Source organism: Furipterus horrens, unplaced genomic scaffold (assembly GCF_987537825.1).
Source record: "Furipterus horrens unplaced genomic scaffold, mFurHor1.1.pri manual_scaffold_2, whole genome shotgun sequence".
NCBI lineage: Eukaryota > Metazoa > Chordata > Mammalia > Chiroptera > Furipteridae > Furipterus > Furipterus horrens.
Window position 1 is genome coordinate 118,765,074 of NW_028327172.1, and position 22,988 is coordinate 118,788,061.

The following is a 22,988-nucleotide window of genomic DNA, read 5'->3' on the forward strand; positions in this document are numbered from 1 at the left end:
TGCTGAGTGGAGTGTAATGGGATGTCCCATTGGCTGCAACGAAAGAACCAGAGAAGGAGCAGTGTGATGGGTGGTGTCTATGCCACTGTAGAACAAAAGTATAGGACATTGCTGAAGGAGAAAGTGAGACCAATTTGAATACAAAATGGAAAATTTAAAAATTATAGGGGATTGCAGAGAAGAGACATTTAAAAATCAGTAGAGATGGTTTCCACACATAGCATGAAAATGCTTAAAACTTTCTTATACAAGAAGAGGAAAATCCAAATAGATAAAACTCTTACCTGTGGGAAAACAAGGAAAAAAATGACTTAAAAATAATGATGAAAGAATATTTTGAAAATGATGACATGCTAACATTTTATTGAGAATGGGAACACCCAAAGGTGATGGTGGCAATACAGATTAGATGAGAAGCCACCCCCCCTTTCCCAGATGTTTGTTACTGCTCTTGGTTTCTGAAAAGAGACAAAGAAAGCTGTAGTGAAATAATGTCTGAGATTGGAGCTCATCAGAGGAAGGGAGCCTTGTGTTTGATAAAGACTGAATTCTCTGCCTTATCTCGGAATTGGCTAAAAATACAGAAACAGGGTCAGACAAGGGTCCTAAACAATATCCTGTTCTATACTTGACCTTGGATAAATAGAAACACAAAAATCTGGAAAAAAAGTCAAACTAGAAAGTTAAGTCATTTAAAGAATATATGGAGTTTTTATTTGCTAATGTAAGTGAAGTTGGAAGGAAATGTTGTTCTTGGCTAATAAAAATGCCCCCTAGACAACTAATTATGAATTGTCTTAAAAATTGGCATAATGAGGAGCATATCCATAATGGTGAAGTTTCAGGTATTATTTGATTGGTGTAGATACTAAAACTATCTTGGTGAATGCTATGTGAATTAAGAAACTTCTAGTCAGTTCTTTAAATTTAACAATTTTATAATAGTACACTACCTTCCATTTCAGATACCATAAAATATTTCCAAATTTCTAAAAATTTTTCTCTTAATATGTTATTGAGGCAAATAGCCATTTGAATAAAAAAAACTTATCTCAGTAAATTTGATGTTTAAATGTAGTTGGGCTAAGTATACAAGTTTAGGTAGAGTGTAGAGAGTTATAATTTCACTCATATGTCTAATCTAATGAAACTGAACTAACAAGCAAATAGAGACAGACACATAGATAGAGAGCAGGCTGACAGCTATTAGTGGGGTGGAGGATGGACAGATTAAGCAAATAAGAAAAATCTCATGGACATGGACAACAGTGGGGTGATTGCAAGGGGTACAGTGGTGAATGGAGGTGGGAGAGGGTATAGGGGGGATAAATAGTAATGGGAAACACAATAAATATAAACTATTAAAAAGAGAGAATTATATTATTGAATGAAATAGACATTGTATTGTTACTATGGATGAACTAGAAACCCATCTTCCTTAGCAGGTAGAGAGAGAAGGAAGGTACCACTCCTTCCACATCAGTAAAACTGTGTGTAGAGACCATTTCAGACTTCCTCTTATAATGTAAATCTTCAAACAAAATAATATATAGCCAAAGCTCAGAAAAGTTCATCATTTCTCCAAGTAAGCCATCATGTAAACAATGTGCATTTAGAACCAGTGATTTGTATAGAATGATTTTATGCAAATAAAGCTTTAAGTAAGATGCCTTCTTTGTCCTTACACTACTCTAGGTCTGAAATGGGAACAGATAAGAGTGATTTTATGTAAAACTTACAGTAATATATTGTTATATGAGAGGAGTAGTAGTGATTCCAGTCATTTAAGGTAGAAAGTCTTGAGTTTTAAACAATTACTGGGAGACTTCAGATAAATTATTTCATCTCTCTGCACCCCTACTTTCTCCTCTTAGTTTTTGGCATTCTACCTGTGTAAATTTTCTATTGAATCTTGCTGTGGTTAAACACTCTTATACTCAGGGCTTTGGGAGGATTAGGGGAGCTGCCACATATTAGGAATTCAATAAATATTTACTTTTACCATTGATATTGTTATAGGAAAGTAATGGAGACTGGAGTTTTAGGTTATGGAATTCTAGGTTTATGGAGACTGTTTTAGAATAGTTGAGGAAAGAAAAGTTGGCAACTGTGTGGTGAAATATTGTTAGAATATTCAGAAATTATCTGTAAGAGTGTGGAGTGGGAAAATTACATTAAGTTAGCTATGGGAAAGTTTTAGAAATGAGCAGTCCCAACCTTATTTTGTTATATGTTTGTCCTATTGCCACCACAGTCCCTGAGATGGTGGCAGGGAGGTGCAAGGGGTGGGCAATAGAAACAACCTAACAGACACGAGAATAACCCTGTTTACCTCATTTTGAGAAAGTCATCTTGGCTTATGCAGCTTGGCATTTTAATTAATTAGAAAATGGGAAAGGCAAGGGTGGATATCAGCTTACTCATTGTATTGAATCTCCACCTAACGCTTTCACATCGCCTTCCAGCCAGTCTCCATGATGCTCACTTGGGAAATATCTCATGACCTCACTGTATTCCTCAGACAGATAATATTGGCATAGAGAAAACCAAACAGCTGGTAAGGGAAAAAATAGTGAAATCTGGTTTTCCCTTTTTTATGTTCAACTCAAGAGTGAGATATGAGAAAGAAACATAATTCTCTTAAGCCTTTGTTTTGTCTACAATTATTTAAAAATTTTCCAGGTTGTAGGATTCTGAACATATAGCCTGAAGTAATTGGTCCACAGCTTGTAACATGTGTGCCTCAGTATGCAAGTCTGTAATGAAGATGCCAACGACAGAAGACCAGGTGGAATTTGGGGGTAGAATGTTCATGTGACCTGGTGCTGGCTTGTGCTGTATAATGCATTATCAAAATGGAGGGACAAGAAACAAAACATAACTTTAAAACAATGTTACCAAAGAAGGCATGAGCTCTCTCAGTATAAAGGGGTTCACTCTCTGAGCAATAAGCCATGCTGAAGAGCAATCAAGTAAATAACGTCTCCTTCAGGTCAAGAGATAATTTATATTTTTTACGTAAGATGCAAATGTGCCCCCAAATTCTATTAAGCAAAATGTGTCAAAAAAAAAGAAAAATTTGAGAATCACTGATCTACTTGATAGAAATTCTGATGCAGTAACATAGATATATAATGAAAATTATAAATAGTCCAAAACAGTTTATTAAAATCAATAAGACCAACTTGGCTAGTATCTTCTCATCTAAAACTCTTCTACATGTTTTACTTTATTTATAGAAATAATCTTCAGAAAAATTTACAAAACAGATTTTATTATGATCTACATTTCATAGATTAGGAAGCTTTACTTAAGAGACTTGCTCAAAATCATATGGTTAATAAGTTACATAGTTAAAATTCAAATATGACTGGGTCCAGAGCTTGCTTAACCACTAAAACCTATTGCCTTAGTTGCTAAACTCTTCTGCTTGAGATATTTTTCATGGGAATGGGTGATCATTACATACACTGTTTCATGGTGTGGTAAGTCTGGTAAATGCTAAATTCTTCTCTAATGATGGAAAATAGTCATTATGTATTACTTTCATAAGATTTTGAGTTCACTTACTCATTTTCATATTATTCAAAATCCCCTGGGTTGCATATAATCTAGTTCATTTTGGGGTGATTATATCATGAAATTTTATTGATATTCGCAAATGGAAACAAAAGCAATATCTTTTTGTATCTAAAACATTTTCACACAGCCTGTAGGTTGGAAACGACAATGTTATTATATTAGGCTCATTTTAAAGATGGGAAAACTGAGTCACAGTGAAGCTAATTGAGTTCTCAAATTCTAGCTATTCAACTTAATCTCACTGTTCTTTTTAAAAGGTATATTATAAACATTTTTAATTATTTAACAATGAAGGGTCTTCACAATAGAATGCTTTGTTTTTCCTGTGTATTAACAAATACTGCTTTGCTCGTCAAACCTGTGTCTAGTGTAGGGTAGGTGCTCAATAAATGCTTATTGACTTAATGAAGGCAAGAATGTATATATGAAATAAATTTAAATAATAAATATTTCTGTTTGTGTATTTAAATGCTTTCTCTGCTTCCTTTCCATGTAATAATTCTGATTTATGTCAAAAGACATGACTGAATCGGAAAATTTAACTGAAACAAACCATTTGTTTACTCTTCTATTTCTCTATCATGGGGACAGAATAGTTATCTCCTTTCATTCCTCTCTGCTCTAAACATTCCTCTCTCAAAAGTACAAATATTCTTCTAAATAGTCTACCCAAACAACAACAAATCTTTCATGTATGGAATAAGAACCAGGACAATGAGTTACAGTATCCAAAGTACCTTTTATTTTTCATTAGCCTTGTCACTATAGACAGTAGAGATTTATCTCATTTTATCACCAGATTCTGGGCTTAAAAGTAAGATTGCCATAATATTCTCAAGGCCCATTCATGTTGTCCCCAAAAAGTCAGTCAGATAAAGCTAAGAACCGTATGATTTCACTCATATGTGGGATGTAAAACCAACACTCATAGACAGCAGCATGGTAATTACCAGAGGGAAGGAGGGTGGGGAGACCGTAAAGGGTAAAGGGGGCCTAATATGTAGTAGCAGAAGGTGACCTGACTTTGTGTGGTGGGCACACAATGCAATATACAGATCATGTAGCACAGAAATGTACAATTGAAACCTAGATAATCTTATTAACCAATGTCACCCCAATAAATGTAATTAAATAATAAAATTAAATTAAAAAAAAAAAAAAAAAACAGAATTTTCATGGCAACAAATAATTCTGTGATGTCAGATAGTTTGTTGTACATCATGGACTTTCCCAGGAATGTTATGTGACTCTGAGTCTAATACTTGAAGTGGTAGCTATCTCATAATGTCTTATCGACATTTTAGTCCGCTGCCAGTAGTGATGACTTTTCATTTTAAGGGCTTCAGCTTAAGAATACAGCTCTCTGAAAACTGAAAGATTTAGGCACAGTATGCTCTTGGTAGCCTAGAAGCCTGAAAGAATAAACATTCTCCCTAATTAACATAAAGGAGAAATTTCCAGGGAGGGGATCTGCTTCATTTGAAGCTCATTTTAATGGATGTCAAGGGAAAATTATTCAGAATATGTATAAGGAAATGCTGCTTCAATGTAAAATGCCTCACAAGCAGCTACTTCTTCGATTCCATCTAAGATTATTTTCAATAAATTATTAGTGGTTTTTGGAGATAACACTTAGATTGTTGCTAAACATGTTTAGCTGTTTTCCCCTTTTATTCAAGTTGGAAATAAGTGATATAAAACATCTGACTAACTCCATCAGGTTACAGATTACAGGCAACATCTTCATGAAAGTCCAGACTGTTATGCCTACCACAAGAGTATACTGATCCCTGTGCTTCCTTTGCTATTGCAGTCATTACAGTTCCTGAGAGACGTTACAGCATGAGATGTTCATGCATTCTGCTGCTGTTCAGAACTTTGCCTCATACTAGTTACGTGCCCCAAAGCAGTTCTCTCTGTTTTCTCATCTGTAAAGTGGCAATGCTAATAATAGAACTCGTTTCATTAAGTATGGTGAAGACTAAGTGAGTTAATATGTTAAAAGGACTTTTACTAGTTGTTGTCAGTGACACTCAAATGTTATATACGGTTGTTATCATTTGTTTGATTTACTAGCTTTTCGATAGGCTGTAAGCCCCATAAAGACCATTTCTCTTTCTTCCCTTTATTCATGGTAATGAGCACACGTCCAGATATGGCAAATGATCGATCACTATTAAGTGAATAAATAAATGTGCAAGCCTTGTTAAAACAAGAATGGCACCAGTGACCAATTATAACCACTGATAGTGTTTGATAACTTCTATCATTTCTCTCTGCCAATTTTCTTATTCAGATATATTATTCTTTATTTTAGGCCTTTTCCCTTAAGGCCTTTTTTCAATAACATTCTTACGCAATATGTCCTCCCCAAATAAGGCAAAGAATCTGGTTAGATATTAATTTATTCAGTACATAATTTTCAGCACCTGGTATGTATATAAATTAGCCCTGAAAGGCATTTTAAGAAACATCTCAGGTACTCCATTTGTCCAAAGATCTAATATATCTGTAGTCATAAACAGTGAATTAGAGATATTGCTTTTTGCTGCCTCTTTTCAGTATTCTAAGTACAGCTTGGCTGTCTCTGGATGTGTACTTCAATGCCACAGGGAAAATCAATAGTAATAACACAGGATGCTGAGGATAGGGGCTAAATTTCTCTGTTTTCTAAGCTAATTTTCTAAGTCTGAGACTTTTCTGTGAACCAGGAGGATATTGAACTATGCAGGATTCAGATTAATGCTGGCAAAGAATATACAAAAATAATGTACAAAAAGATGGCTGAAAATATTTTAGTCGTTAAAATGGAATATTTAATTTAGTGAGTACATGTAGATTTGGCATCCTAATATTTTCTTTAACTTTCTGGCCAAAGTAAGATGTTGATTTGACAGTTTTCTCCTTTGAGTGTTAATATTTCTAAAATCAGAAATGGGTAAAAAAGAATCCAGGTTTGGTCCCTTCATGTGCCAAGTAAACATCATACTTTAATTCTCAATCACAAATTTTATTTTATTTTCACTAAAATGCCATATGCTTTGTATGACTATCATAAAATTTTATCTGAGTTTTATTCAATTTTTAATTAATGCTTTTGAAAAGCTTATTCTTTAGAGTAATGGTGTTAATAAATTATCTGAAAACTTAGGTAACATAGGCATTTTTCATGGGTGCAATTTTTAAATCTTTAGCAGTATCAGAGTTTTATATGCAACATGAATCTTGCACATTGAAATATTCAGGGCAGGATTATTTTACAGAGAGCAATATTCTATTTATTTTACCTCTAACAATAAAATTAATCATATTACAAATCAAAAATATTATGAATCAGAAAGTCAAATGCTTAGTTTTATGATAATCATCAGGACTTTGTGCATTTAATCAAGATTGATGCATATAGTTGGAGAGAGTTCTTGAATTCCAAGAAATGTTGTTTCAGACAGGATGGTCTATAGCTGCAATAATAGATGACGCTAAATTCTCAATGGCTTAAAAGCACACAAATAAACTGCACTTTGGAGGCAGTGTAGCCTTGGAACATCACCACGAAACCCAGGCTGGCGGACTCCATCACAGCTCATATTTTTCACACTTCTGTCACAGGAGCAAAAGAATATGGTGAATCACACACTGATTCTTAAGCATCTTGACAAAAAGCAATCCACATGGCTAAGTCTAACTCAAAATTGAAGTGTAACCCCACCTTACGATGTGCCCAAAGTGAGCAGCAACAAAATATTTGATTAGCCCTTATGACACAAATTAGCTTTAAATGTGTTTTTGTCACTATGGTAATTAAGCACTACTATTTACATCCTTTTGATCCTGTACTCCATTGTTACCTATAAAACAAAGATATTGTTGTGATATGTCCCATTCTTCTACCTTATTAGCTATTACGTTAATTTAAGGAGCAGGTTGGCAGTTCTTAGGAACCCAATGATTTTCAGACTAATGACATAGTTGAGCTGCTCTAATTCCTTCCTTTCATGTGTTTTCTGACCTGATATCAATAAGATCACATGAATTCCCATTCTGAGTCAGACCCATGGTCAATCCAGCCAAAAATCTTATCCTTGGCAAAAAATGAGTCACTCCTGTTACTTCTCCATTGTTCTTAAAGAAAAATGATAGAACTATTGTAAGAATCACTATTTTAAAAATAGATGATTCTATTTAATATGCATAAAGATGAATATGCATTTACCTAAAATCATCTGTTTTTAAAATAGTGATTCTTACGATAGTATGGACGACCTATGGACATGGACAACAGAATGGGACTTAAATGTGGGAAGGGGGGTGGGCGAGTAGGGGAGCAGTGGGGAAAAAAGTGGAACAACTGTAAGAGAAAAACAATAAATAAAACAATAAAAAATAAAAATATAAGATGCTATTGACTATGCATAAAGATGAATATGCACTTACCAAAAATCAAATATTTCTTTCTTAAATTTCAGTAAAACCCAATGAAAAAATACAATGTATGAAAATTCAGTTTTAAAAAAGTATTTGTAAAAACAATTTTGAAAGTTATAATAGAAAAATAAAATAGGTACTCTATTGAACAAAATTAAAACAATGAAACTTTCGTGATTTCTTTACTCAGTTTTATAATTGCAGACCAATTTTTTTACACTACAACATTTTAAAGCACAGAATCCTTCTAAGACTGTACATAAAACTCAGTCCATTTACTTTACATATGACAAAACAGAGACCTAAGAATTATTCTGGTGAACAAGATAGACCAAATTCATGCCTTCATAATATTGAATTATATGGGGGGAAGATATAAAAGTATGAATTCTACAACTAATTCACTAAAATAATATATATCGTGTGCCTGGAATGTAGTAAGTACTCAATATTATTATTACTCATTAGAAGTAGTCCTCTAGTCCAACTTTTTTCCAAATATTTTATTACCAAGTATACCTGACATACTGACATTTAGCTCCTGATCAATAGTTTTCAGATCTATAGAGCTGTCAAGGCAGTTAGAAAGCTTTCTTTATATTTTTAAGTTATACTGAAATAATTTAGATATCAGTTACCATAATTTGTTACAGTTTATTCTATTTCTTTCAGGATTCTTTAAAGGCATAATAGCTTGACCACAATAAAAATATCATTACATTTGGTTAATTTTCTTATTAAATGACACAGAATGCTGCTTCAAGTATCTTTTCTATTGAACTACAGACTTACTTACATGCAATGTATTCCTTGTAAACACGAAAATTTATTTCACATCTAACTGACATCATCAAATTTCAAAAAGCTGAGGTCCTGTGACATTTGCTTTTATCAGTGCAATGAACTGTAGTTCCCTTGAGGTTTAGCTTTCCTACTTAAGTGTAAATTCCATAAATGTTATTTGGCAAAGAAGCTAGCAGATAATTATGTTTGGGATAACACATGCCTTTTGCATCTAATTATCTCTGATGAATTATCAAAGAGTATATGACATGCAAAAACAAGCAGTAATGCAAATATTAGACACAATCAGTTTTATAAAATGGAAACCCAATATTTGAGTGAATATAAAGCAAGAAAAAATAAATTGAAGTAAATGTCTGCAGGATAATAGCCAATATAAAATCCTATTCTTTGAAAAGCATGGCGACATTGTTGTATCTCTATGCAGCAAAGGCATTTTTAAGAAAAAAAAGACTGCCTCTGGTAGCATTTAAAATTTTATAGTACTGATTTTGACCATATAAAATTAATTTGTATAAAAGGTTTCAAAGGAAACCAGTAAAGCTATGGATATAATCCAGAATGAGAAAGAACAGTAAACAACCCTTTATTGTTCTGAGTAGAAAAACTACTTGGCCCTTGCTGAAATGCTTCAAATGACTCAGACTGCTATTAAATGTTTCCTTCTCATAGAGTCAATTATCAGCATTTTTAAGGAATAAGTTGTTTTCAGAAAGACATGTAAGCTGAGAGAAAATGATTAAAAGGGCTCAATAAACGACATGAAAGTTTCTGTTTCAATTAAGTCATTAAAACAAAATCTCATATGTCTTATATAATAACGATTGCCCCATTTTTAGGGGCTCCTAATTTTTATATTTACACTTATATGTTTATATATAATACAAATTTATAAACATATAAATGTAAATATATAAATAAATGTATGTGTTTTGGTAGGAACTGCCAACTTGTCCTCAATAGGCAGGGAGTCAATATACATCTTTCCAAGTCAATGTAGAAGAGTATTTGATTTCCTTGTTATGAATTTTCTAACTCTTAAAACTTTGCCATTCTTGTAGGGGTAAAAGAACATCTTACTTTTGTTACTATTATTGAGATTAAACAACTCTTCATGTTTTCAAATGATTTGCCTGACAATTTTTATGAACACGGTCAATATTCTTTGCCCACTATTTCTGTTAGTGTTGCTGGATTGTTAGTCTTTTTCTTCTCCATTTCGAAGAGTTGCCCCGATTTCTGGGAGACTAGCACTTTGTCTATAATATAAATTGTAAAACTTTTCTGTTTCTTCTTTTTCATCTGAAATTATTTACATTATTTTTTCTAAGAAGAAATTTTAACATTTTTGTGTTGCTAAGTCCATCAATCATTTTTTATGGTTTTTAGATTTTTGTGTCAATGTTAGAAAGACTGTTGAAAAGATTTTGAAGAATTCTGTCATGTTTCTTTCATAATTTTGTTTAAATTTAAATAACTTATCCATTTGGAATTTGTTGGTTTAATAAGTGAAACTTGGATCTACTTTTTTTTCCCTCCAAATAGGTGCTTAATTGTCTCAACAAATCCTAATTAATTTTCCCCACTTATTTCTATGCCACCATTTTTACTTAATAAATATCCATGTGTACTTGGATCAGTTTCTGTACTTTTAGTTGTTCAGTTCTATTGCTCTTTCTTTTTAGTCATAAGTGAGTCGTGAAAATGTGTTTTGATCCAGGGAGGCTGGTTTCCCATCTTCCATTGCTTTCCTTTTTCAGAATTTTGTTAGATATTCTTATTTGTTTTTTCTTCCAAGCTTTAAAAAAACCTGTGTAGTTCTAAGAAATAAAATAGGATTGAGATTGTTTTTATTTATAAATTGAGGCAATTGACACTCTTATGATGTTAAATTTTCCTTTCCAAAAACACGGTATGTGTTTTTATCCATTTATCCTCTTTTTTTTTTTTTTCATATCCTTAAGGAGAGTTTCACACTTTGTTGTCTCATTCTTGTTACATTTACTCCTCAGCAGCTGTTTTGTTCTTGAAATTAGAAATGAGAATTTTTCCTGTATCATTACTAAAGTATAATTGGCATACAATATTATATACATACCTTACGATATGATCTCCACAATAAATCTAGTAACCATCTGTCACCATATAAAGTTATTATAATATTATTGACTATATTTCCTGGGCTGTATATTATTTATTTTTGACTTATTTATTTTATAACTGAAAGTTTGTACCTTTTATTTCTCTTCACTTTTTTCACCCATCCCCCTTACCCTACCCCTATCTCTATCTTGTAACAAGTTATTGTTTATACATAAGAGAGGCTATTGATTACTGTGTATTGATACTGGTATCTTACTAAATTATATTTTCAGCTTTGTTAAGCTAAACTTGAAAAAATTGTATTTAAAGTGTACACATAATAATTTGATATACATATACATTGTGAAAGCATTTCCACATAAAGTTGATTAACACATATATCACCTCACATATTTACCTTGTATGTGTGTGAGAGAATGTTTAAATCCCACACTTAACAAGTTTTAATTGCACAATACATTATTAGAAACTATAGTCACCATGCTATATATTAAATCCTCAGACTTTATTTATCTAATAATTAAACATTTGTACCCTTTTACCAGCCTCTTCGCACTTTCCTCCATCTCACAGGCCCTAACAACCACCATTCTAATTTCTGTTTCTATGAGTAAACGTTTTCTTAGATCCCATAATGAAAGTCACTTATACAGTATTTGTCTTTAACTGTCTGACCCATTTCACTTAGCATAATGCCTTCCAGGTCTACCTGTATTGGCACAGATGACAAGATTTCCTTCTTTTAAAAAGCTGAATAATATTTCATTGTATATCTATGCCACATTTTCTTTATCCATCCACCCATCCCTATCTCCGTACCTTGGTTAACATGAATAATGCTGCAATGAATATGAGAACAAATATCTCTTTTGAGATAATGATTTCATTTTCTTTGCTTATATACCAAGAAGTAGGACTCCTGGACCATATTGGTAGCTCTATTTTAATTTTTGGAGGAACTCCCATACTGTTTTCCACAGTGGCTGTTTCTGTTTGCATTCCCACCAGCAGCATACAAGGGTTCCTTTTCTCTGCATTCTTGCCACCACTTGTTATGTTTTCTCTTTTTAATAATAGACATCCTAACCAGTATGAGATGATATGTCATTGTGGTTTTAACTTGCATTTCCCTTGTGATTAGTAAGCACCTTATAATGTACCCGTTCACCGTTTGTACATCTTCTTTAGAAAAAAAATGTCTATCCAGATTCTCTACACATTTTTTAAAAGATTTATTTTTAGAAGAAAGGAAGGGAGGAGAGAGTTGGGGAGAGAAACATTGATGTGAGAGAAACATCGATTAATTACACCACATACAAGACCTGAGTAGGGACTGAAGCCACCACCCAGGCATGTGCCCTCATAGGGATCCAACTGGTGACCTTTTGCTTCATGGCACAACACCAACCCAACTGAGCCACACAGGCCTCTCTATACATTTTTAACTGGGTTATTTGTTATTTGTAATTGAGTTGAATTCCTTATATATCTGAATATAAACCCCTTCTCAGATATGTAGTTTTTAATATTTCCTCCCATTCCATAGGTTGCCTTTTCATTTTGTTGGTGTCCCTTGCTGTATATAAGCTTTTCAATTTGATGTAGTCCTACTTGTTCCTTTTTTGCCTTTGTTGTCTTTCCTTTTGGTATCAAATCCAGAAAATCATCGCCAAGACCAATGTTAAAGCTTACCCCCTATGTCTTCTTCAAGTTTTACAATTTCAAGTCTTATATTTAGATCTTCCATTCATTTTGAGTTGATTTTTGTGTATGGTGTGAAGTGGGTGTTCAGTTTCATTCTTTTGCATGTAGATACTCACTTTTATCAACACCATCTTTGAAGAGACAATCTTTTACCCACTGTATATATTTTTTACCTTTTAAAAAATTAATTGACCATATATGTGTGAGTTCATTTCTGTTCTTCTCTCTATTATATTCCATTGACTGGTGTGCCTAATCTCATACTATAGATTTTTAATAGAGTTTGAAATTGGAAATGTTACCCTCCAGTTTTGTTATTCTTCTCTAGATTCTTTTGGCTCTCCAGGGTCTTTTGTGGTTCCATACAAATTCTAGGTTTGTTTTTCTGTTTCTGTGAAAAATGCTATTAGATTTATGATAAGGTTTTCATTAAATCTGCCAATTGCTTAGGAACATTTTAACAATATTAATTCTTCCAGTTCATGAACAACAAATATCTTTCCATTTTCTTCTGTCATCTTTCATTTCTTTGATCAGTGTTTTGAGAGTTTTTCAGTGTACATATCTTTCACTTAAATTAATGCCTAAATATTTTATTCTTTTTGATGTTATAAATTGAATTTATTTCTTAATTTCTCTTTCTAATAGTTCACTGTTAGTATACACAAGCACAACTGATTCTTCTATATTGATTTCATATCCTGCAACTGTTTATTAGTCCTAAAATTTATTGGTGAAATCCTTAGAGTTTTATAATTATGTTATCTGAAAATGGAGACAATTTTACTTCTTCCTTTCCAATTTGGATGTATTTTATTTTTTATTTTGTCACTAATTGCTTTTACTAGAACTGCTAGTACCATGTTGACTAGAAGTAATGAGAATGAGCATCCTTGTCTTGTTACTGTTCTTAATGAAAAAGCTTTCAGCGTTTAACCATTGAATGTAATATTAGCTTTGGGGTTAACATACATGACCTTTATTATGTTGAGGTACACATTCCACCTGAACCTAATTTGTTGAATTTTGTTGTTTTTCTACTTATTGAGATTATCATATGGCTTTTTGCTAGTATGTGCTGTATCACATTTATTTATTTGGATATATTGAACCATCTTTGCATCCCAGGAATAAATCCCATATAAAAATCAATTTAAGAAAGAAAATTGAACTTGAACTACACATCCAATCAGATGATCTTAGCAAATATCTACAAAACATTCTATCCAAAAGCAATAGCATACACATTCCTCTCAAGCACACAGAGTTCTCTGGGACAGATTATATGTTAGATCACAAAACAAGTCTTAACAAATTTAAGGGGATTAATAACATATTACACAGCCAGACAAGGACACTACAAGAAAAAATAATTCCAGGTCAATATCCTTGATGAACATAGATGCAAAAATCCTCAACAAAATGTTAGCAAACCAAATTTCACAGTACATTAAGAGGACATTACAGAATTATTTTGTTGTATAAGTTTATTGCACTTGATATTCATGAGTTTTTCAATGATACAATACATTATTTGCAAGTGGTGATGATTTCCCCTTTTCTCCACAACTTTAGTACATCCAATATTTTTATCTTATTAATTATAACTATCAGCCCAATGTAGTGTTTTCGAGTAGCTGTAATAATAGGCATCCCTGCCTTAATCCCAACTTTAGTGACAGTGCCTCTATTATTTTCCCGTTGAGCCTGATACTGCCTTTCACCACACAGCTCACCCTCCTGACTCCATTGCAACACCTAACTCTGGAAATGAGGCCTACTCCACCAGGAACCCAGATGCACCTTTGCATCCCGTGGCCTCCCATACCCAGAGCCAGATGGAAATAGGGCACCTGGGGCTGGCACTCCTTCACTCTACGATCTGCAGTACTAAATCCAAGGGAAATGCAAGACCATTTTGCTCACATTCCAGGACTCTTCCCAGTTTACACACACCCATCTAGACTCAAAGGGATGACTTGAAGCTCCAGGTGATTCAGGCTGTCCATTTCCTGAGGCACTTGAGTCAGTAGTGTCAATGGCATTCCCAGCACTCAGCTGACTTCCTTCTAGGGTGATAAGAGGCAGGGAAACATGCTGGAATGATTCTCACAATACCGCCAGAAAGGGCAAAGAAAGGACACTTGGGAAAAGAACATCCTGGAAAGCTTCAGAAAGGAGGACAAGGAGATGGGTGAATATATGTCTGTGTAAAGAAAAAAATATGTCTGGCACAGAATGGTAGCTTTTATAATTTCAGGACATCCCTTTCAGACAATTAGAGGCTTTCCATTGTTACAAGACCAGATTGTGAATAACTGATCTATTTGAAGCATAGCATAGTCTTCACTTACATTTAAAAGCTAACCATAAGATTAAAGGAAATAGGTGGATCTGATTAAAGACTTTCCACCACAAAGGAATTTTTTGAAGAAGAGGGGAAAAAGGCTCCAGATATTTAACAAGTTGTTTAACACAGAAGGAAATTATTTAACTTGAAGCATTAGATTTGTCAGTGCGTCAAAACATCCCCAAATTATCTTATCCATTTTCATTATTATTTTAATCCATTTGCCAAAATGTAACCCAAATATCATATTGGACAGCATTATTGTCATGGCATAGGCATATCAGAGAAGTACTCAGAGGATAATATAAAAGCCTAAAGCACTTGAGAAATAAAATTCCATAGCCAATAATAATATACTTCCAGTATATTAAATCACAATTATGTTTACAGTAGATAAGAAAAAGGAAGGTATTACTACATAAAGACATTCTGACATCAGCTATGAACCACATCCAGCTAGATGAGCAGGGAATTTAGTTTATATTACAACAAACCTAACTGTTTATTAGTCATAATTTTACTGAACTATTGTGTTCAGCTTAAGGTTCCCCACTTCCTAAAAGACATAAAAGATCTAAGATAAGTTGAGGAAAAGAAATAAATAAGAAATCTTCAGAAAACAGGTCCTAAGAATAAAGTTAAAGATTATTGTGCCTAGCCTACAAAGTAGAAGTCAGTATAATTCTCCCATTAAGGATATGGTAGAATTTTATGAAAATGATACTAAGCAATTGTTATCTGTGTATAAATTATAACTAAGTCCAGTTCAAAACTGTGCTTTTACCAGAAAAGGCTCTTTGATGAAAGTTTCCTATCCAGAAAACAGAGATACTATTTCATTTATGACTAACTTCTTAGAATTATTAGACATATAACAGGAAATTAAAGTAAAAGAATGGTATTACTTCTAGTGACAGTTTTATAGAATAACAATAATTTTTAAGAAACCAACTTAATTAAAAATGGAATTTCAATGAGATCTAAGGACAAATTTGCCAATTTTCATGGTAACAAAAATAAAAATGAGATTCTAGGGGGAGGAATAAATGCCATTTCATTCTCAGAGACCTTTAAAAAACAGAAAGAAAACTATCCTCTTAGGTTATTTTAAATATATAGCTATATAAGAAATGAGATGATAGAGCAAGGTCCTTTTAATATCTTAATGGTTCTTAGAGCATATGATCATGAATGTGATCTGAAGTGACAACTAATAGGAAAGATGACAACCTATGCCAATCACCCATCCAAAGAAGAGTGGAGCACCAGATTTACCCACATAACAATCCGTTTTCTTTAGTTTTCTTACTATATTACCACTTAATGTTATTGAATTCCCATAGTGGAAAATCATAATATTGGAGACCCAGTGTTACTATCTAATTTGTGTGATGAAAGTAGTGCTACTTACTAATGTTACTGTTTTTGTCATTGCAGTATTAATTGGCTTGCTTTATATCTCAAAAAAATTTTTAATTGTCTTTGGAAGATCATGTTAAATCAAATGTTTCCATTAATGTTTATTATCAGTACAAAACATCTTACAATATGACAGTGAAAGGAAGTAGTTTTTTAAAGTAAAATATTATATTCAGCAAATCAGAAGACTTAGCAAAGTAAGTCTTTATATGTTTTATATGTATATTAATTGGAGATTTATGTTTTATCAAATTTCAAAAAACTTGGGGCAGCTTGCTAAGAGTCATGACAACGTTCAAACATCAAAGAGTCTATCTGAAGGCATCAATTTATTTATTCCTTCATTTACTCATTCTTTCAATAAATATTTATTTAATGTCTACCAGTCACTGTGATTGGAGCTTAGGAATATGAAGGTGAATATGTATGGTTTGTTCCTCGTTCAAGAAACTCAGAACTCTGTCTTACAGACCCATAAACAAAGTAATTTAAAATGCTCCAACAAATATGTTTCAGACATTCAAGATGCACATATTCTTATCATTGAGCTTAAGTTTTAGACAACAGAAACAAATGATCTCAATACATGGAATAGACCTTTCCAACTGCATTCTTGCTGACTCCCTAAATATTTCAAATGATCCAGGTGAACCAGATTGCTCATTGTTCCCTGAGTCTACTAGTTACTTTCTCCCCTCTTCATAGAATAACTTAAATGAAAAAAACAAAACAATGACTTCTGCAGTCAAACAAACCAGACTCAAGTTATATGAATCTCAATAAGCCTCAGTTTCCTTATCTGTAAAATGTGGATGCTCACCTGAGTTTCTTGATGACAAGAAAAGATAAAAGTAAATGTACTTGGCATTCTGTAAGCACCATTATTATTAAGGTGCTGAGATACTGTGCTCTCTGACTAGAATACCCTGTCATCATCCACCTGGTAAAATTCTTTCTGAGTCTGAAGCTCTACATTTCATGTCAAATGTACTTCTAACCTACTCATTTTTCTAACGTGATTAATCCTTTGCTACATAGTCAGATTTTTACATTGTATACATTGTAATATCCATAGTAAATATATTTTAAATTAAATTAGGCTTACCTAGCTTAGAAAGAACAAAAGAAAGAGGGGGAAAAAGGAGATTTCAAGAACATGTTAAATGATACACTAAAGGCTGCACAACTGGTTAGGAGCAGAGGTGGGGCTGGAGCCAGCTACCCTGACACTCAGCCTGTGTCTTTCTCTCCTAGGAAGCATGGCTGTTTGTCTTAACAGACAAATTTATCCTCAATACTACACTTTTCCAGCCCTTGTAAGGCATTAGTCTAATGGGTAATCAGTCTAATGGATAATCAGTCTAATTAATTATAGCAAATACATAACATTTACTAATATTACATGAGTAATGTGTGTGTATACATATACTTAATCCTTACAAAACACTCTGAAGAGGGCATCAATGTTATACCTCCACTTATAAATAGGGAAGCAGAGTCACAGAGATGTTTAGTTACTTTCCCAAGGTCATACTAATAATAGTGAGTGGCAGAGCCAAAATTTAAACATGGCTTCCAGGGTCTTAACTACTCAGTATACTGACTCTTATTTTTCATAACATCTTATATACTCATTTAAGAGCATGCAACAAACAAAGCATAAAGTGGGTAGAAGGAAAGAAATAGTAAAGGTCAGACGAGAAATAAATGAAATAGACCCTAAGAAAACAATGCAAAAGATCAGTGAATCCAGGAGCCATATTCTATGTATTGAGATAAACAATATTGACAAACCTTCAACAAAATGCATCAAGAAAAAGAGAGAGGGGAGTCTAAAAGAATAAAATAAAAAATGAGCCCTGGCTGGTGTGGCTCAGTGGAGTAAGCTGGCCTGTGAACCAAAGGGTTGTTGGTTAGAGTCCTAGCCATGACACATGCTTGGGTTGTGGGTCAGATCCCCAGTTGAGGGTGTGTGAGAAGCAACCAATCTACAATGTTTCTCTTCCTCTCTTTCTCCCTTCCTTTCCCTCTCTCTAAAAATAAATAAATAAGTAAAATCTTTAAAGAATAAAATAAAATAAATAAAAAATGAAAGAGGAGAAATAAGAACTGACACTAAAGAAATACAAAGGACTGTAAGAAAATATTATGAACAACTCATGCCAATAAATGGGACCACCTGGACACAATGGAAATTCCTATAAAGGTGTAATCTTTCAAAACTAAATTAGGAAGAATCAGAGAATCTGAATAGAAAGATTATACCTAGTGAAATTGAAGTAGTAATCAACTCCCAACAAACAAAAGCCTTGGACTGGATGGCTTCACAGGGGAATTTTACCAAACATTCAGAAAAGAATTAGCACCTCTCCCTATCAAACTATTTTTTAAAAATTCAAGAGGAGGGAAAGCTCCCAAGCTCATTTAATGAGGCCAGCATTATTTTAATTTTAAAACCAGATAAAGTCCCTACAGAAAAAAGATAATTACAAGTCAATATGCCTGATGAACATAGATGCTAAAAGCTTCAACAAAATATTAGCAAACAAGATATAACAATACACAAAAAAAGATCATACACCATGATGAAGTGGGATATTCCAGGAATGCAAGGTTGGTACATTTGCAAATCAAAAAATGTAATTCACCACATTAAAAAAAAAAGAAGGATAAAAACAACAGGATTATATCAAAAGATGCAGAAAAAGCATTTGATAAAATCCAGCACAAATTTATGATAAAAATTCCCAGCAAAGTGGGAATAGAAGGAACATATCTAAACATAATAAAAGCCATCTGTGACAGACCAACTGCCAACATCATACTCAACAGGCAAAGCTCCAAGCATTCCCCTTCAGCTCAGGAACATGAAAAGGATGTCCACTTTTGCCTCTTATTCACATGTACTGAAATTCCTAGCCACAGCAATCGGACCCAGCAGCCGCCCCTGATATTTACCACCTCCTTTTATCTCCATAGCTCATATGTCTATTAAATGGGTGTCTAAATCCTCCTCTCCATCTTCAGACACTTCATCTTTTAAAAAGATCAGCTTGTCCATTCTCAGAAACACCCTTTGTGCCAGGAAGCAACCATTCTAAATTTAGATTTTGCTAGCAGGTTTTATTGTGTCTTTATCATATTTATCCTGAGTAAGGTAACTTCTTAAATGTTCAACTCTCTCTTTTGTAACTATGCTACTTGATACCAAATCAAACAAATTTTTTAAAAAACAGATGGATAGTGGAATGAATTAACATTTAATAAACATTATAATAAGTATTATAAAAGAATGATATGAAAACACCCTAAATTAGTGATTCTTAACAATGGCTTCACATTTAAATCATACTGGAAGTTTTTAAATACATATTCCCAACACAGTTCAAAAAATTATAATTAAATTTTTCTAAAGCAGTACCTATGCAATCCATATTTTTAAAATCCTTTATAGCAATTCTCATGTCGAGAGCTATTGTTTAGAGTCACCTCCAGGAGAGAATTGCACCTCATTCCTTACATTTCATAGTGTTTTGGATCCTCACCACTTCCAATATGGGGGATTTTAATTCTATTTCTTATGTAATATAGGTACTCATTTTCCTCTTGTCTTTGTGCTTCATGGTTTTCCACAGGCATTTAAACAGTTCTGAGAAAATCACTGCTCAAGGCTCTTAAAATTACAAAATAAAATTTTACAAATTAAGATTGCTCTCCAAAACAACACTTGCCAATGCCTATCAGCAAAAGGCCCCCAGAAACACATTTGTATACAACCAAGTTAGGTTTATTACTTGCTGCAGCAAGGGAGTCTGCAACTCAAGGGAGACCACCTCATGGATAACAGTGCTGAAGGCATCTCAAGAATCATAATGCAGAAAAAATACATTTTCAATGTTTAGGGACAGTTTGGGAAGGTATTGGTCAGAATGTGCAAACTAGGAAGGTGCTACAACAGCCAGTGGTCTTGTTTATAACCTAAAAGTTTGTGAAGAGTTACTATTAGATTAATTGGGTGTTACTCTTCCTTTGGGACATAACCATTTGGACAAACTGGTTTTAAAAGAGTTGTAGTGTCAGGAGTTTATGATGAACATCATGCTTCTGATTTGGAACACTTTATTCCTTTTGAAAAATAGGAGTTTTAATGATCAGTTCCTCCCTCACAGTCAGTACACCTAGCCTGCAGCAGAACTATGTTTCACATTATAAGATTCATGGAACAAAAATCATTTTCTATCTTCAATAGAGTAATTGGTGCTTAGCTATCTAACAATAAATCATATATGATTTTTTCTAGGTAAAAATATATATGTATGAGTCATTCAAAATATATTTAATAGATTTTTTACTCTTACACATTTTAAATTCTAAGCAAAGTAATGTGCTCATTTGTTTACTCAAAAACATAGAAGTCAGTAAGGTCAGTCACCTTACCTTCTAATATTTGGGCTGATACAAATAAATTCTGGGACCTCAAGTATAAAGGCCAATCCTTATCAAAGTGACAGAAAAACATCAAGGGGATTGTGCCTCACTGGGAGAGTTTTTAGTCTTAATTTACCCCACACTCTAAATAAGTGGTGTAGATTTAGAAGAAAAAATTGTAATGAATAATTTCTTAATGTTTTATTGGAAATTCAGTAGGAGAAATTCAAGCTATGCTCCTACACAGAAAATTATAGGGCTGAATTTAGAAGTCATTTCAAATAAAAGCTTAGTAACCATTTCTTACTGACTAATAATGTGTTTTCTATAAAGTGATAAACCTGATGTTCAGGTATAGCAATATAATACAAAAACTTAAATTTAAAACACTGGTAATTGTTATTTTCTGTGTTCTTGGCAGCATGACTTTGGAATGAAATGATCTGGGCTGGAGCCCTGACTGGGACACCATGTACCACTCTGTGATCTAGAAACACGGTGAAGGGTTTTAAATCTGTATTTATTTGTTTAGTTTAGTTCCAACTTACAAAATATTATCAACATAGTACAAATTCTCATAATACCCTCACCCAGCTTCTCAAAATCTTAACATCTTAAGTAGCAACATTACAATTTTCAAAACCAGGGAAGAGATATTGATGCAGTAGAATAGTATGAATTAATCTAAATAATTTATTCCATTTTCTGTCAATTTCCCCTAACACACTTTTCCTGAGCCAGAACCCAACTTGGAATCATAGAGTGCATTTAGTTGCCATGTGTCTTGAGCCTCCTTTCATCTCAGACAGTTTTTCTTTTTCTAGCATGACTGACACTTCTGAAAAGAACAGTTATTTTGTATCAAATCTCTGTTTGCGTCCATCTGGTTTTTTCCTAAAGATTAAATTTAGGTTAGTTAATTTTGGTAAAATGCAAGAGCAGTGATATTGTGCCTTTTTCAGTGCACTGCATTGTGACATACTGTTGCTTATTCTCATTACTAGTGATATTAATTTTGATGAGTTGAACAAAGTGATGTCTCCTAGGTTTCTCCACTGTGAAGTTATTTTTCCAAAAAGTTTTAAAATTATTGCATATGATCTTCCTCCCTTTTTGCTTTCTTATCCTATTCCCAAATATGATGTGAAGTGATGTTAGTCAAAATTTAAGGGCTACTACTTAAGTGTATAGATTCCCAGTATTATTTTCTCTGTCCATGCTATATTTTCAGATTGGTGAATTATTCTGAATAAAAGACTCAACTTTATAGAAAAGTCTATATGAATATGGTCTACAAGTTGTCCTGGGTAATTTGACCTAAGGACACATTAGTATCTTCTTAACATTTTGGTCCTAAATATACTCCAGCCCCAGCAGCATCCATATGGCAAAGAGTGAAAGAAGGAATACTTACATTCTGCTCCATTCTGGCACTTTAAAGCTTTCAGAGTAAAACTGGAATTATATTTCTTTCTAGCTGTTTCATTAGCTAGAAACTATTAAATAAAGAAGATGTATGCTGTGCATTATAGAAATTTATTATAAATTCCTGGTATTTACTTAAAAACCCTTTCCCTTGGTTTTCTTTTTCTATTGAAACAGCTCATGCTTGGTTTCAACCCATTCTATGATTCTTGAATAATTTAGAGGAAGTACCTTGAAAGCGGAATCGCTTAGAATTCAATATGCATTTGGCCATGCAGATGAAGGATTCAAGCTTTATACTTGGATAACTTGAGTGTGACTGAGCTCAATCCAAGGTTCACAGAGGCCAGAACAGTGATCTCACACCTCTCAGAAAATAGGCAGTTAATGGCCTTAGGCTGGCAGCAACCAGAATACAGCCTGACAAGAGGAAAAGCCTTGTGCTTGCAGTTATGAAGCGTAATGTCAAAGAACGCCTACAGGGACAAAAATGGGCTGGGACACTCTCTTCGAGTAAGCATCATTGGCAAGGAGCAGGTCAGCATGTGCGACGCTGAGCCTGGATGGGGCTCCCTCTGCCAAGGGGACACATGTGTCAGTAGATGGATGTTGAGCACGATGACTAAAAGTCACCTGCCTTCTTCCTGAAAATAATTCCATATAAGTAAGTCTCATATATTATTTTGACTTAACATTATTAAAACTTTAGAGTTTTGATTTAAATGTTTAAGAACAATGGAAAATCATA

The 22,988-nt window shown here is 33.4% G+C and overlaps 1 protein-coding gene across 1 annotated transcript in view; it reads left to right on the forward strand.

The window, feature by feature from the left end:
- The window catches only part of BANK1 (B cell scaffold protein with ankyrin repeats 1), a 321,562-nt gene that overhangs the window by 197,445 nt on the left and 101,129 nt on the right, over positions 1–22,988 (forward strand). The window lies entirely within an intron of this gene.